General features: G+C 41.3%; 1 long non-coding RNA gene across 5 annotated transcripts in view; it reads left to right on the top strand.

The window, feature by feature from the left end:
* LOC149994189 (uncharacterized) overlaps nt 1-17742 on the top strand; it is a 48954-nt gene that overhangs the window by 18089 nt on the left and 13123 nt on the right. For 2 of the 5 annotated variants that reach the window (XR_016507825.1, XR_016507826.1), the window contains exons 2-4: nt 1427-1680; nt 2887-2987; nt 6154-6242. This is a non-coding gene — a long non-coding RNA (uncharacterized LOC149994189). Of the gene's footprint in view, nt 1-1240; nt 1681-2886; nt 2988-5164; nt 5249-6153; nt 6243-17742 lie in introns of those variants that run through there. The other 3 variants (XR_016507824.1, XR_016507827.1, XR_016507823.1) reach the window with 3 other exon arrangements.

Here is a 17742-nt window from a genome sequence, read left to right as displayed (position 1 = left end):
CTCCTCTCCTCCCTCTCTCCAGCCCCTGGCAACCTCTGTTCTACTTTCTGTCTCTAGAATTTGCTTGTTTTAGGTACCTTTATACATATATAATTTTTAAAGAATACCTTATTGGGGTAAAATGGACATGCAACAAACTGCACAAAAGTGCACAATGTGCTAAATTTTGAATATGCATTCCATAGCTCAGATAATGACTGCATTAATCACTGCCCCAAGTTCCCTGGTGCCTTTTGAAATTCCTCCCTCTCCACCTCCCCCCACCCCACAGAGCCACGGGTCTGCTTTCTCTTCCTACAGATTAGCTTGGATTTTCTGGAGTTTTATGTAAATGGAATTACATAGTGTGTGCTCTTTCTTTTGGGAGGTCTGCTTTTTTTTCATTCTGCATAATTATTTTGACCTTTATTCATGTTGCCGCATCTATCAACTGTTTATTCTTTCCATCATGGAGTATTCCAATGTATGGATCTACCATAATTCTTTTATCCACTACCTGTTGATGAGCATTTTCGTTGTTTCCAGCTTTTGGTGCTAGTAAGTAGAAATACAGTGGGTTTTTGTTGTAGGTTGTGTCCCGCAACCTTGCTGGTCTCGCTTATTAGTTCATCCTGTTCCCAGTGTTAGCGGGAAAGCACTCAGGTGTCCACCATTTAGCTCCAAGTTTCTCATAGATGCCCTTTTCCAGGATGAGGAAATTCCCTTCTATTCATAATTTGCTGAGGGTTTCTATCAGGAGCGGATGTTAAATTTCATCAAAGGGGACAAAATCTGCATCTCCTCCGGCTATCCTAGGTTTTTCTTTTCTGGTTTGCTAACATGGGAAATTTACGATGATTTATTCTCAAATAAAGCCAACCCTTCTTTTCTGGTGCTGCACTGGATTGGATTAGGACGTGGGGATTCAGGTTCCTCCGGAGCATCCTGAGTCTTGTCCCTTATGAGATCGGGCTTTGGGCCCAGTCTTCCCGGTAGAGGGAGGGAGCGGCAAAGGGTAAGGGCGAGAAGAGCGCAGCCGCCAGACGGCGCAGCCTGGACCCGCCCAGGTGAAGCCCCGGGTGAGCCTCCCCACCGCAACGGGTGCAGGGGAGGCGTGCTCTTGCTGGGAGACGCAGGGCCCCGCCGCGGGCTCAGCGTGCCTTGTACCTCCTGGAGCCTCAGTCTCTGCTTCCGCTAACTGGAGCAGGTGGTGGCCGGGGCCGGCCGCAGTCAGTCTGCGTGCCCCACGAGGTGTTGTCCCCTTCTGAGAAATGAAGGTAACGAAGCTTCCTCCCAGGACCGCTGTATCCGTGAGCCAATGGGACAAGCCACTTACAGAGATGAGCTGAAAGCGCCCCACGGCCCGGTTCGAACCCTAATGCCCCCTCATTAGCCTTCTGACCGGCCAGTAGCTCAGTCTCTTAGCCTTGTCTCCTCTCTTGTAAAGCGGGGATAATGAGACCACAGATGTGGAGATGGATTAAGTCGTTGTCCTTGCTCGAACGAGTGAGCAGCAAACATCTGGCCCAGTGCATAGCCCCTGCGAAATGCTGGGTAAAGTATGGGCATCTCACAGGTGCCCAGAGCCAGTGAGGCTGCAGTGGAGACCGCCCTGGAGCCGGAAGAGCCACCGAGGCAGCCAGGAGCGAAGTGCAGCTGCAGGAACGGGACTCTGCCCTGCCCGGGGTGAAGTTTGCTGTGGTGGGCGTTTGAGCGGTGCTGCCTCCAAGGCAGACGCCATCACTGTGCTGCCCTCAGGTACAGGTGGGAAAAGGGGGCTCAGAGCTGCAGCTAGAATTGGAGCCCAGATGCCCCTCCTCGTTTGGAGCGGTTTGCACCTTTTCAAGAGGTGACAGATCTCCCCAGGATTGATGCTAACGCTGGCTCCACATTGAGTGTAGGAGCTTAGAATGGGAGCTGGGAGAGGAGGAAGGACTCAAGAAGCCAAGGAAACTTGGTGGATTCTCTCCTTCTCTATTCTGGCCTTGTGCTCAGTTCTCCTCCTGCTTCTCAGGCTGGGGAGTGTTAGCTGACCTATTTCTCCTTCTCTGTTGGCACTTAAGCATCTGGCCCAAAAGTCCAACTCCTTCACTCAGATCTTGTTCCCCAGATGTTATAGTTTCCTGTGTGCCAAGCCAGCCCCAGGCTTGGAGACAGTGATGAGGCCAGAACAAGGCTTTGTCCCCTGGAGGCCATTCTTGTGGGAGACAGCACACAAGTGAACACAGGATAATGTCAGTGACCAGTGCTGGGCAGAAGTGCCGCAGTGGCAGCGACCAGGACTGACCTAGGGAAGGCAAGGGGAGCAGTTAGGATTTATTCCAAGATTTTCTGGAAAGGAGGAATGGAATTTGATTCTTCCCTCACTGTCCGTCTTTTGTGATTTGGGGAGTCTCTGGTTTAGAAGCACACTTGAGGAGTTCTCAGAACCAGAGGAAGGATTGGCGTCTACCAGATGCCTCTTACTTACCCCCTTATCCCCATTTCCCAGCTGCTATGGAGCCAGGGGCGCTGCTGCCAACAGCCAGCCCACCCCGCGTCCTTCTCCAGGCCACCTTGCCAGAGATACTTGAGAGGTCACACAGCTCCACCCCTGACCCAGGGGGCTGTTGACTGAGTCAGGGAGCTGAAAGTCCAGCCTCCTGGCCTTTGGGTGAGACTCCGTGGTGTCATTTAAAAATGCTTCCGAGCCTCCAAGACTCGCCCTTCCCTGTCCACCTCGCCTCACTCCCTCACGACTTTCTTCTGAGGGCAATTCCTCAGTAACTCATGACGAACCCCTGTCTCAGGCTCTGATTCTGGGGAAGCCACCCCCAGGTAGGTTTAGAAATTGGGGTTCTGGGATGAGAGAGTTGTTCCTTCCAGCTCTGGATTCTCTAAAACTGTGTGATTTATTGAATCACCCAGCAAATTAGTGACAGAGCCAGGCCCACAAGCCACTCACAGCCTGAAGACAGCAGGGTCGCTGTGGTTTACCAGCTGCTGGGCTCCCACATCAAGCATCTCAGGTAAGACCCCCCCCACCCCCACCACCACTTTAATTATTTCAGAGACCTGTGTGTGGAACTCCACTCCCTTCCAATTCCACTGTATTGGAATAATTGACACTGAAGTGTGAAAGATTGGCAGCTCAGAGACAATGCATCTTGAAAAGAAGATGCTTGTTAATCCAAATACATTTAACTCAATGGACTTTTTGTTGGGATGATAAAGTGAGTTGGCAAATGTTTACAGTGCAATCCTGTTTTCGATTCCCCAGCTTTCCCAAGGATCAGCTTCCCCACCCTGTTTCTGCTTCTCCTCACCCTCCTCTGCCCATAATCAGAACACAGGTGTTGAGAAATGCTCAGGTGCCTTCCTCAGGTTCCCACAGTGGGGCCTGTTAAAGGGGTGAGTCACTCGAGGGGAAGCTGACTCAGCTAAAAAAAAAGTGCATTAAAAAAAAAGACTGATGGTTTGAGCCAAGCTACTTAATAAATGGCTTATTTCTCAGAAGAGTGGAGAATTGTGTATGATTTAGTAAATTTCCACGCCATTTTCCAAAGGGTTGGCAGCATTTACTGGCTCAGGGAGGCTTGGGGTCTGGGGACAGTGAGGGGAGGCACCCCTGAGGAATGGCAGCCACCCTGAAGTGGCCTCACCCAATCTGTAACCTTATGGTTGAGTGGCCTTGGGCAGGTCATTTACTTTTTTCCAGGCACAGTTTCCTCATCTGTAAAATGAATGGAATCAGGTACTCCAGAACCTTGTGGTCTGCAGATCAGTAGCATCCGCAACACTGGGGAGCTTATTGGAAATGCATACTCCCAGGCCCCACTCAGACTCCCTGAGTCAGAATCTGTGTTTTAACAAGATCCCCAGGCCAATGTGAGGAACCCTGCTCTGGACCAGACTACTCAAATGTGGTCCTTAAAGTAGCATATCAGCATCACCTTGGAGAAGAAGCTTGTTAGAAATTCAGGCTAATGCCCCACCCCCCCACCTGCCCCTGAATCCCGTGGCTAAGGGCGGGGCCTGGGAGCCCGGGCTTTAACAGCTTCTCCAGGTGATTGTTAAGCAACACTGACCTTTGAGAAGCACTGAACATGGATTCTATCTGAGGCTTGGCTGTGGGGCAGTTGTTGCATGAAGAGCTTGTCTGTGCTGCATTGTGGCTTCCCGAAATGCTCCCAGGCCAGTAGTTCATAGCAATTCTGTGATGTTGTTTTGTCCTTATCTTGCTCTGCCAAACAGAAAGCTGATGTTTAAGGAAGCTTAAGTGAGCTGCCCTAAGTCTTTCTATCTCACAATGTTTGTGTAGAGATATTAACATAAGATGTTTTTGGCAAAGTCAGTGAGCTGTTATAGGGTAATAAAACTCCTTGTAAATATTTCATGTTACCTGTTTGTAAATGACAGGCTCTTGGAACAAGAGCTGGAGTACATCTTCTGGGTCTGCATCAAGGCTTAGTAGCTCATGAACTTCAGCTCTTCTTGTTCACGTTTAATGTTTAGATTAGATGATAGTTATATGGTTTAAACATCCTATAAAAATGGACCGGGTTTATAACAACTCACTACCCTCCTGCCCTAGGTAAACGCTTTTAGTTTACTGGGTCTAATTCAATCAATGCTGATCCCTGGGAAAGCTGCAGAGTCTCCTGATATATGGTTGCCGTCATGACCCCCCAGATCTCTGGACTTGCAGTATATGCATTTTTCCAATTATTTTTATCACCTTGATAAAAAATCCATCACATTACAGATTTATTTAGGTTAAAGCATCTTTTTTTTTAAGAATGCACCATCTCTGGAAGGTTCTAAATTGCCAATCTTTCACACTTCAGTGTGAATTATTCTAAAATAGAGTTTCTTTATGCGTATACAAGCAAATACAATTAAATATATATATGTGTGTGTATATATATATATATATATATATATATATATATATATATATAGAATACAGCCTGTTCTGTGCTTGGCTTGTTTCTCTGAATGTATCTTGCCGTTTTATTGTGTGGTGAACACTCATGTTGTTTCCAATTTACTGACACAGACACTGTTTGTACTTGTGGCATTTTGCAGGTACATATTATATATGTACAATAAATTCCCAAAAATGGGGTTGCTAGGTATTTGCATGTGTAATTTCAAGAGATAAACTTTCCCTTTCTAAGGTTAGTACCACTTTATACCTCCGCAGTTCTGGATGAGAAGTTACTGTTTTCTCACATCTTAGCCAATGCGTTACAATGATCACATTACTGGACTTTTACCAATCTGATAGGTGAGAAACAGTGACTCATCTGAGTCTTATTTTAAATTTGTTATGAAAAGTTTTAAACTTATAATATGTTTAAAAGGACCACTTCTCTCTCTCTCTCTCTCTCTCTCTCTCTGTCTCTCTCTCTGTCTCATTCAAGTTCTTTGCTTATTTTGAAAATTGGATTGTTGCCTTTTTCCTTATTATTTCTGGGAGCTGTTTACTTATTAGGGAGATTAGCCTTTTGCCTTTGCTATAAGTTACATTCAGTTTAGTGTTTCTATTTTATTTTGCTGATGACTTGTTTGTGTTGTATGCCCAAGTTTTTATTTTTATGCAGTCAGATTGATCAGTCATTGCTTTTATGGCTTTTGAATGTTGAATCATAGGTACGAAGTTCATTCCCACTTCAAGATAATAGGACATCCTTTTTTTCTTCTATTATTTTACATTCAAATTTTGATCCATTTGAAATTTATCCTGATGCTGTGGGATATAGATCCAACCATTTCCGCACTACCCCACCGATTGTGATCTTTTCCCTGCTAGCTGGGTATCACAAGCTCTTTTCTTATATGTATGTAGGTCTGTTCGGGACTTGCTACTCTTTTTTATTGGTTCCTCTGCCAGTTCATGTTTATTCATGTTCCCACTGTTCTGCTTAATAAGCTTTACAATACTTAAAAATATTTTTTAACGTACGGAAGTGCTGCTTTTTATTTTTAAAACTTTTTCAGGCTACTCTTGTTTATTTTTTCTATTTGAACTTTAAGATCTAATGTCTAATTATACTTGTGCTGGTGTTTTATTGAAGTTGCTTTAATAAAAACTGAAGTATAATACACATACAGAAAAGTTAATAAATTGTATGTATACAGCTTGGTGAGTTATCACAAAGTGAACACAGAGTAAAATGAATTATTACATAGATCATCTGGAACCAGAGCGTTACTAGAGTACAGAAGCCCCACCTCCACCAAGACCTCCAAACAGTTACTCCCCCAGCCTCTTCCAAAAGGTAATCATTATCCTTGTCTATTATGTCCTGGAGTGGTTTTGCTGTTTTTGTTTTTTTTTAACTTTACATACTTGTACATAAATGCTTTTACATCTGGCTTCTTTAGCTTAACATTAAATGTATATTTTAAATTATTTATTTTTTAACTACAGCTGACATACAATATTACATTAGTTTCAGATGTACAACCCAGTGACTAACATTTCTAACTTATGAAGTGATCACCCCAATAAATCTAGTACCCATCTGACACTCTACATAATTATTACAATATTATTGGCTACATTCCCTATGCTGTACTTTACATCCCGGGGACTATTCTGTGACTGCCAATCGGTACTTCTTAATCACTTCATTTTTTTTACTCATCCCCCCAACTACCCTCCCATCTGGCAACCATGGAAATGTTCTCTGTTTCTGAGTCTGTTCCTGTTCTACTTGCTTGTTTATTTTTGTTTTTTAGATCCACATATAAGTGAAATCATATGGCGTTTGTCCTTCTCTGACTTATTTCACTCAGCACAATACCCTCTAGGTCCATCCATGTTGCGGATGGCAAGATTTTATTCTTTTTTTTTTTTTTATGGCTGAGCCGTATTTCATTGTATATATGCACTGCTTCTTCTTTGGCTCAACATTGATTTATGAGGTTTAGGTATCTCTTCTCTTGTTGATGTACACTTAAGTTGTACTGGTTCTGGCTGTCACACAAGGCTTTTGGTGCCCATATATACACATGGCACAGTTTCTTATGAGAGGAGTTTCTGGTCCATGGGATATAGATGTGTTCAATTTCAGGAAATACTGCTAAACTGTTTTTCATATACGTGTATAACAATTTGCCCTCCTTCCAGTAGTGTCTGAGAATTTTAGCTATTCCCTGTTCTTGCAACACTTGGTTTTATTGGCTTTTAAAATTTTAGTTTTTCACTCCTTTAATGACTAATGAGGTTTAGTGTTTTAAAATATATATTTATTGGCTTGTATCCTCTTTTGTGAAATGTATTGGGATTGCTTTAAATTTACATATTGACTTCAGAGCATGGACATATTTATAATGTTGAATCTTCCTATCCAGGAACATGGTATGTCTTTCCATTTGTTTAAATCTTCTCTGCCCTTAAGTATTGCTTGTAGTTTTTTATAATATAGCTTGCATATTTTTTGCTAAGTTTATTCACAGATGTTTTATCTTCTAATTGGCTATTGTTTATAGTTATTTCTAAGTTGATTCTCTTAGATGTGCAAGTCTTATAATTGTATCAACTATAAATGGAAATAATTTACCTCCTCCCATCCAATTCTTTACTTTTATTGAGATATAATTGACATGTGACATTATATTGGTTTTAGGTATACAATATAATGATTTCATATATGTATATTGTGAAATGATCACTATAATAAATTTAGTTAATATCCATCACCACAAATAGTTGCAATCTTTTAAGATTTACTCTTAGCAACTTTCAAATATACCATACATTATTGTTAACTATAGTCACTATGCTATACATTATACACCCCCATCTAATTCTTAAATCTCTTAATTTCTTAGCATATCTAATTACATTGGCTAGTACCTCCTATACAGTGATAGAGTGTGTGTGTGTGTGTGTGTGTGTGTGTATTGTTCCTGCCTTTAGTGGGAATGTTCCTAATGTTTTCCACTTAAGCAAAATGCTAGCTTTTACCTGAGATTTATACATTTTATCATGTTTAGGAATTATTCATTAATTCCCTCTTTATTGACGTTTTTCAGGTAAGGATGTTGACTTGTCAAATGCTTACTCAACATTTATGGATCTATTTTATTATGTTATATTATAGTAAGAGATGTCCAAATTTTAAGCCATCCTTGCACTCCTGGAATAAATTCCCTTTGGTCTTTATATGTGCTCTGCTGCTGTACTGGAGAAGCTTCTTTGACTGAGCCGACAGCTACTGTGGACTCCTCTTGAGCGGCTCTGGGGGTACGCACAGAGTTTATATATATGGGCTGAAGTTTTCTTTTCTGAAGTAAGGAACTATTGGTTTGATTTTTTTCTAAGAAACCTACATCCAAACTCCTTCCTTGTGTAATGGACGATAGAGAAACCGGGCGTTGCCACTGAGTTGGACCAAAAAACTGCATGATTCTGATCTCAGCCTTTTTCAGTTTAACTCTTTTGTTGTTTTGATTAACTTTCATTTCAAAACAAAACATACCAAAACCTCAGAAACAAACTAAGCAACGTTTATCCTCTTGCATTCAGCTTTGTTTATGCAGTGCTTTGAAGGAAGTCCCAATAGGCTTCTGGAGTCTCTGGGCTATTATAAAACTAAACTTGGGACTCTTGCCCTACTGTTTCTCAAGGGGGGTGGGGGGGGCGGGGGAAGAAGCTTAAAGAGGCTGGGTCTGTAACAAAGAAAAACCCCGGGGTTCTCAGTCACTGGGGGTGCAGTGCCCAATCCATAGAAGAGGCATCCTCTTGGCAGTGCACCTGGTGGTTAAGACAGTAGCTTCTAGGCTGGTTTGTCTGGTCCTCAGTTTCCTCATCAGAGTGAATATAATAATAGTTCCTACCTCTAGCCTTGCTGTGAGGATTCAATGAATTAATGCATGGCCAGTTCTTTGACATATGGTAAGCACCCCATATATGTGGGGGACCTTGAGTGGGGATTAGAATATTCATAGGGATTGAGCCAGGTGGTCTCTGCACTCAGTGACCTTTCTGACCTTCATTGACCTTAAACCTTATGCAGATAGCTGGAGGGTGGGCTTAGACAAGTGACTGGCAAGTTCTCAGGGTCAGGTGCTTTTAAGATGAAGCAAAATAATGAAATAAAAAAATCTCCTTTTGTCAGTTTCTGGGCTATGGAAAGCAAAGGATAGAGCCAAAGGTTCCTTAAGGCTGGCATATGAGATAATAAATTTGTGAACGAGTAAGAAGAATTGGGTCAAAGCTCTTGGCTCCTAGCCAGGCTTTTCTGCAGTCTTTAATTCTGAGGCTGGGAGGTCCTTCAAAAGTGGTCTGGTTCACTTTTGAATGGGGCTCTGCCAGGTGGCTCTCTTGGGTAGTGCTGCCCATAGTCCTGTAGTCTTTGTGTTTGAGAGGGTGTAAGGGGCATTTATGAAGAGGAAATAGCTTTGCACGGTGGATGAGCATGAAGGGAGAGTCACTGGGTGGGTCCCACTGGACAGTGCTGGGTTCTCCCATTAAGTGTGAATTCGGAACACCATCAGGCCGGCTCTTCTTTAGGTGTTCTGTAATAATTTGGTGAAGCAGGAGTCATGTTGGAGCCTTCATCACCAGCTTGCTGTTTCCAGTTTTTTAAAACTGGAGCATAATTTAGTTAAAATAAAACAGACCTTAAATGTTCTGTTTCATGGTATATTAGTTTCCTAGGGCTGTCATAACAAAGTAGTATAAACCTGATGGCTTAAAAGAACAGAATTTAGCCCTGGCCTGTGTGGCTTAGTTGGTTGGGCATCATCCCACAAACCAAATGTTGCCGGTTTGATTTCCAGTCAGGGCACATGCCTGGGTTGCAGGTTCAGTCCCCTGGAGGATGTATGGAAGGCAACTAACTGATGGATGTTTCTCTCTCACATCAATGCTTTTCATCCTGTCTTTCTCCATCCTGTCTTTCTCCCTCCATTACCCTCACTCTAAAAAGAAAAAACAAAAAAAACAAAAACAAAAAAACCAGAATTTATTCTCTCAAGATCTGGAGGCTAGCAATCCAAAATCAAGCTGTCAGCAGGGCCATGATCTCTTGGAAAGCTCTAAGGGAGTACACTTAATTGCCTCTTCCTGTCTTCTGATGGTTGCATGCAGTTCCTGGCATTCCATGCTTGGGGACATACTCTGTCTTGATTGTCAGATGGTATTTCTCCCTGTGTCTATTTTCTCTTCTTATAAGGACACCAGTCATTGGATTAGGGCCTCCCCTAATCTGGTCTGACCTCACTTTAACTAATTACACTGCAAAAGACCCTATTTCCAAATAAGGTCACATTCTGAGATTCCAGGTAGACTTGAACTGGGGGGAGGGCACTATTCATCCCAGTACAGATGGTTTTTTTGATAATTGTGTATACTGATTGTGAAAACCACCCCAGTAAAGAGCTAAGACATTTCCATCCATACCCCTTTCCAGTTAATTCCTACCACCACTGCCTGCCTCAGATAACCACTGTTTGATCTTTATCACCATAGATTAGTTTTCCCCTGTTCTTGCATTCAAATATATGGAATTACATATCATGTGCTCTTTGTGTCTGGCCTTTTGCTCATAATAATGCTTTTTGAGATTCATCCATGTTGCATGGATCAGTAGTTTATTCCTTTTCTTTGCTGAGTAGTATTCCATTGTGTGATTATATCGCAGTTGGTATATCCATTCTTCTACTGATGAACATTTGGATTGTTTTCAGCTTTTGGAACTGCTTATTATTTTAAATGTGAATATAGCAGCAATGCACAGTCTTGTTTTATTCTTTTTGTGGATATATATGTGAATACATTTTTGTTTTGAGGTATAATTGACATATGTCATCATGTTACTTTTAAGTGTATGACATAATGATTTGATAGTTGTGTATATTGCAAAATGATCACCACAATAAGTCTAGTTAATATCCATCAACATACATAGTCACAACATTTTCTTTTTCTTATGATGAAGACTTTTAAGATCTCTGCTAGTAACTTTCAAATATGCAATATAATATTATTAACCATAGTCACCACGTTGTACATGACATCCCAGCACTTTCTACCCAAAGTTCCTACTTTTTGACCCCCTTCTTCCTTATATGGACATATATTTTGATTTTTCTAGGTTAAATGCTAGGAATGCAATTGTTACGTCACAGGGCAGGTGTGTGTTTAATTTTATTAGAATTGCCAGACAGTCTTCATAAATGATTGTGCTGATTGACACTCCCAAGGATGATGTGTGAGACTTTCAATTGCTCCACATGCTTATGAACCTGGTTATTTTCTTGGTGACAGTTATTTTCTTTGATGTGTAGAGAGGGTAACCCTCTGCAGAGGTTTTTGTCCACAGAGTTGTTGAGCTAAGGATCCCCCAGCTACTTACTGACTTCCAACTTACTCCTTTTTATTTTGTTTTGTTTTCTTTTTTTATCCTGTCGCTCCAAGGAAGGTTTTGGGCACAAAGAAAGGTGTCCTGGAGTTCCTTTCTCCACGACCCCTTTTTTCTGAGAATGGCACTAGGATGGCATTCTCTGTTCTTTCACTTTTGAGTCTCCTTGCTGGTCAGAGGTTGGAGGTCAGAGGTCAGATCCTTCAGAAGACCAGCTGCTTTCTTGAAGCTGGGGTTGTTCAAGGGTCCCGTGTGACTGGTTGCACATTGGGTTTCTTTCTTTCTTTCATAATCAAGTATTTTCCTCACAAATGTCTATTGATGGTGCAAAAGCAACAGCAATAAAGGAAATCATTCAAAATTAAAAGTGAGTGTGGGTGTGCATGTGAGTGCTCCCTTCCTGTTCAGGGCGTATGCCCACCTTGTGCCCTGAGCTGTCCCGAGAGGCTCTGGCCACCTGCCACCTTGAACTGGAATGAGCTGGTTGGAAAATAATTATCCTACTTATTTTTATTAATCTTTCTTAAATGTATGTATAGCTCATTCATACTTATTTCAGTGTTTAATGTTAGATGGGTCTTTATTTAGAAGTTTAGTGATTTTCTGTGGCCAGAAATATGCCGTAGGACTTAACTTTTGTTTATATCAGTTAGTTTGTGTAACATTGGTTTTGTTACGTGTTGATTTGCGTAAAGTCACCATTTCCAAGAGCCTGTTGATGACGTTAAATGTGAACTTACTGTGCTGCGCTACTGCACATGTTCTAAGCTGTCTATGTATAGAAATCTGATAAATCCTGACATAATCCTTTCAGGTCAGAATTTCATATGAAGCCCAAGGCAAGGAAGAGCCAGAGTCTGAACCAGTCTCTCTACCTTCAGAGTCTGTATCCTATCTGCAGGTTTTTTCCATAGGGTCATTTACATTTTCAAAACCTAACCATACTTATTTAAAAAGGAAACCTTAGGACCCAAGGGTAGGTAGGACGACGACCATGTCCAGCTTGAAGCAGCTAGAGGAGCTTGAGACCTTCGCCCATTGTCCTTTACAAGATTACAAAGGGTCTTAATATCTGAGAGGGAGGGATAGTTATTTTTTACGAACCATGGGTATGGACTTGGGGGGGGATGCTGGGGGAGGGAGATACTGGGTGGAGGGGAGTAAAGGGGAAAATATTGGAACTACTGTAACAGCATAATCAATAAAATATATTTAAAAAAAAAAAAATAAATAAATAAAAAGGAAACCTTATAGTGTTGCCATAAGTAGGATATCCACATCACTTGTTGTAAATAGATGAGAACCATAAAAAGGAATATTCTGGTAATAACATAATGCTATTCTAACTTGTTCCTGTTGCCACTACCCAACCCCATTTTTTTATTTTTTCTCTTTTTTTTCCTAAGGAAGGGAGGGAGAGGGGTTAGAGGTAAGAGAAAAACTCCCGGACTGACTGGAGGGCCCATAGGAGCAAGGGAAGGGGGAGGGGAGGAGGAAGGGAAAGGGGGAGGGGAAAGGGGGAGTGGAGACTCCCGGTCACCCACGCAGGCCTATAGCAATCACCTCCAACCCCATTTCTTTCAATGCTTTGTGCTTTTGCTGTCATTTCTAAGAACATTGTTCCCAGCTCAAAGCCACAAACATTTTCTCTGAGGTTTTCTTCTAGAATTTATATAGTGTTAGGTTCTACAAATAAGTTATGATCCATTTCAAGTTATTTTTTTTACATGGTGTGAGGTAAGGGTTACACTTACATTTTTCTTCTTTTTGTGTAAGGATGTTCAAAAGTTTCCATAGCTTTGGCTGAAAGGACTCCTTTCTCCTGTCTTCTCTGAGTAGCTTTTCTCAGAGAATGGGAGGGTTAATTCTCACAGTTGCCACAAGGAGAAGAGATATTATCATCTTGCTACACTGATTGTAAACTCATTGCCACATGGGCAGCACTTGATAAACAGCGATTAGCTCTTGGATTATGTTAACTGCTTTCCTGTGGTTTGGTATTTAGGTTGTTCCCAGTTTTCATTCTTTATTTATAAGTAGCAATAGCGATGAATGTTTCGTGAATATAGCTTTTCGTTTTTACCAATTATTTTAGGCCCTGGCCAGTGTGGCTCAGTTGGGCGTTCTCCTGCAAAGCAAAAGGTTTTTGGTTCGAGTCCCGGTCAGGGTACATGCCTGGGCGGCGGGCCTCATCTCTGGTTGGGGCGTGTGACTGGGAATCCAACTGGAATCCAACCTTTTGCTGTGTGGGATGAAGCCCAACCAACCGGTCAGGGCTCTCACTAGAATTTAATTACATTATTAACTTTCCTCGATGTTACTTTCTTATTTTGGTAAGTGAGAATTGTGTTTCTCTCTCGCTCTCTCTGTTTTTGAAGTGAACATATCCTCAAGATTTTATTGTCACAAAATAAAACAAAATATGAATCTTAGAACTTGATCGCTTGGCCCTTTCTCTTCTTATCTCCTCCCGGTTGAAAAAGGTTGCGTCTCTTAGAAGCGAGCATTCCCTTAGAGCTGCAGCTGGGCTCAGCCCGTGCAAGCCTCAGCACAATCTCCCTGTTGGTTGAAGGCTTTTTGCGGGGAAGTGGCTTAGTCTTCTCACCGTAGCCACTCTTCCTGTTGTAACGCCAGTCCCTGCGCACGCAGAGAATCCTTGCCCTCGTACTGCGTGACTGCGTGGGGTTGATACCAGCCACACTTCCTCCAGAAAGTCAGGCAGGTTTTAGGAACGTTCGCATGTTTGTGAGAGCGCTATTGGCGCGGGAAGCAGAACTATTAATTAATTAATTTCAATAAGAAGATGAGCAAATATAGAGAAATATATCTCCAGATGCGTAGAGATGGCCCAAATAGTGTTGTGTTAGACACCTGTTCTGAGGTCCAAAAATGCTGAGTAAGGCGTCTTCCTGAGCTATGCTGCTGTTATGTGTAGCACTGGCAGGTTTTCATGTTTTGTTTTATTTAAGACTATACTCCGGCTCAGGGGGATGCCCTAGGCAGCTAGTGTAGGTGCCAAGCCGCCCAGACGTGGTGACACCAATCACATACATGTGGCCCCTGCCAGATGTGTCCTGCCTGCTGCAAGCCTTGGTCTGTGGACCCAGGCAAGAGTGGGTCTTACTTGATAAAATGGTTCAGGTGGCTTTGAGTCTAGCTTTTCTCTGAGAATGGAAGGGTTAATTCTCACAGTTGCTACAAGGAGGAAAATGTATAAGGCAGTGTATGTCTGGAACCCAGCCAATCCTTTTCTGAGAAGCAGACATTTTAAAACAAATCACAGAGGCCTAGAGCCTTTGTCATTCCATAGAGAGGTGAGATGTGGGAGGTAAGCACAGGATTTCACTCATCTCAGACATGTTGGTAAAGCTGCTGTCCTGCTACTGCCTCTAATTGCCTCATGGGAAAAGGCTTGATCAAAAAGCAAGGTGAGTGGGAAGGTCACACTTGGCAACCCCTGAAGAATGGATGGGTCTGGCCATTAAGCACCAGTGGTTGCCAATATCAGAAGACAGTGAAAACCAGACATTACATGTCTGTCTCCTGTTGAAAGAACCTAGCACCCCCCCCCCCGGGACAAAGGATTAGAGCTTGAGTCTGATCCACTTGCCCATGTGTAGAAATAGGACAAAGGACCGTGTTGAATTGCGCCATGAGTGTGCAAGCAGCCAAGCCTGGGCTGCGGAGACTCTACAGGGCAGACATCCTGGGTTCTTCGAAAGATGCGTTGTAAGGCAAAGAATGGGATACAGGGGAAAATCCCTCAGATTAAAAGAGACTTAAAAGATAAATGAAATTTTAAAAAAGGAAAAAACTAAAAACTAAACTGTTGTGTCTAAAGATGTATACTTAGTTGATAAAACCAGAAAGAAACCCAGCAAGGTGATTGTTATGATAGGATGTGCTTACTTTTGGGGAGCTGTGATTGAGATGGGGCTCCTGGAAGGCCTTTTGGGGCGGCAAGCTGGGTCCTGTTTCTTGACTGGGTGGTACTTATAAGGTGTGATTTTCTTATAATAATTTATTAAACCATGCATTTGTTTTGTTATTTATCCATGTTTTATTATATGTAATTTAATAAACAAAGTGCAAAAGAATATAATATACTACATTTTATAGGCAAATAGAGAAGAAATATAAAAATTGTTTCTGTTTTAAAATATAAACAATGCAAGGATAAACCAAAAGCTAATAAACATGTTTATTTATCATGGAGGGGGAAATAAGGGAGAAAGATAGGGACTAGAAGGCAGACTTTTCTAAACATACGTTTTACAGTTTTTACTTTGGAATGACATAAATGTTTTATATAATTAAAACATATGATAAATTAAAAATTCCTAAAAATAAACAAATGGAAATAAGAGATCTTTTGACTATACATTCCCAGTGGGAATATAACCTAAGATAGAAAGAACCACAAAAGAATATTAAACTGTACAGACTTTTCTTATTGTCTTGCTTACTTATTTTGAAACTACTACCTATAGAAAAGGATAAAGAAAATAAATAGTTATCTTAAGTGTCATTAGGAAACAAGATTTTCAGCACAAGACAAAAGAGATGCAAATAACAATCTAAAGAAGTTAAAAACCTTATAATTCTAATGATTTGTCTACAAACTAATGATTTATTTTTCTATTTCTAAAAAATGTAAATTTTCTAGATCTGTCCACCTAAAAAGGCCTATAAACACTGACAAATGGAGAGAATGAGCACCTTTTGTATTCAGGCTGTGGTTTCTAAGTACCATTTCCCACTAAAAGGGTTCCTTGGAAAAGGCACTGATTTCAAGTCTGAGACAGAGAATGTGCAAGACAAGCCTGGCTTCTCCAGTCACACCAGAAAGCAAGGAAGCTATTGAAGAGTCATGTCATTAGGACAGGAACTTACTGGAAGGAACTCCCATAAGCCAAATGATGAAATAACTTGAATATCCCAAAGAATAACAAACAACCACTTTGGAAAACAGCTTGCCAATTTCTTATTGTTATTATATCTCCAGCTATCATATGACCCAGGGACTTACTCCTAGTTATTTACCTAAGAGAAATAAAAACATATGTCCCCAGAAGGACCTGCAAATGTAGGTGGCATCTTTATTCATACTTAAAAAACCCTGGTACAATGGAACACTATTCAGCAATAAAAGAAACAGGCTACTGATACACTCAGCAAAATGGATGGATTCTTAATGCATCTGCTAAGTGAAAGAAGACAGGACAGAAATGGCAACATACTATATGATTCCATTTATATAATACTCTGGAAAAAATAAAACTCTAGGAAAAGAAATTAGATACATGATTGCCAGAAGTGTGGGGAAAGGGGTTGACTGCACAGGGACACAAAGGTACTTTTTTGGGGTGATAGAAATGTTCTATACCTTGAATAAGGTGTTGGGATATGTATTTGTTGAAACACATCAAACTGTACAGCTAAAGAGGGTGAGCTTTAATGTACATGAATTACACCTTAATAAAACTGACTTAAAAGTAACTTCGATAGGTTGAAATATAAAAATTTTAAAAGTTAATGAATTCAAAATGATACTGACAAATATCATTATATACCTTTAGAGGATGCTAGTGAACAACTCATTTGAAAGCTGGTGAGTAAAGGGAGAGAATCAACTTTTATCCTGCTTTCTGTACAATGACAAAACTTTAAGATAAGAAGATAGATGAGGAAAGGAAGTGCTACTTTATAAAAGAATCACAGTAACAAATGTAAAAGGAAAGAGAGAGTTAGAAAATCACCACCTAATGAAATACAGGATCATAGCTATGATCACCAGTGTCTGATGAAAGGTAAAAAAAATTTTTTATTATAATTTACTTATTTATTTGTTTGTTTATATACTTATTTTTGAAGAGAGGGGAAAGGAGAAAGAGAGGGAGAGAAACATCACTGTGTGGTTGCCTCTCACTTGCGCCCCCAACTGGGGACCTGACGTGCAACCTAGTCATGTGCCCTGACTGGGAATTGAACCAACGACACTTGGCTCGCAGGCCGACGCTCAATCCACTGAGCCACAGCAGCCAGGGCCTAAAAGGTAAAATTGATGGAGAACTTTATAATGGATGGATCAGCAAGAAAGACCAAGACGTTAGCTCACTAACGAGGGACAAGCTGGTGTTCTGTGCTTCCTGGTATAATGCAATACCTCCTAGGAAAATGATACCTCAGCCCAATGAAGCTTCTCAACCTGAATATTAGAAACACGGATATAAATATGTTAAATGACATTCCAATGATGTTATCTGCCAAATCCAGAATGTGGGGAGTCTATGAACAAGAGACCCAGTTTCTGTGACAACAACAGAAAGGAAAAGTAAATCATTATATATTAAAAAGTCTTAAGAATTCAAAACACTACAAAGCTCCAGAAATCAAGACAGTGTGG

The sequence above is a fragment of the Furipterus horrens genome, unplaced genomic scaffold (assembly GCF_987537825.1).
Source record: "Furipterus horrens unplaced genomic scaffold, mFurHor1.1.pri manual_scaffold_13, whole genome shotgun sequence".
In the NCBI taxonomy this organism is placed as follows: domain Eukaryota; kingdom Metazoa; phylum Chordata; class Mammalia; order Chiroptera; family Furipteridae; genus Furipterus; species Furipterus horrens.
This window is presented reverse-complemented; position numbering and strand designations above follow the sequence as displayed.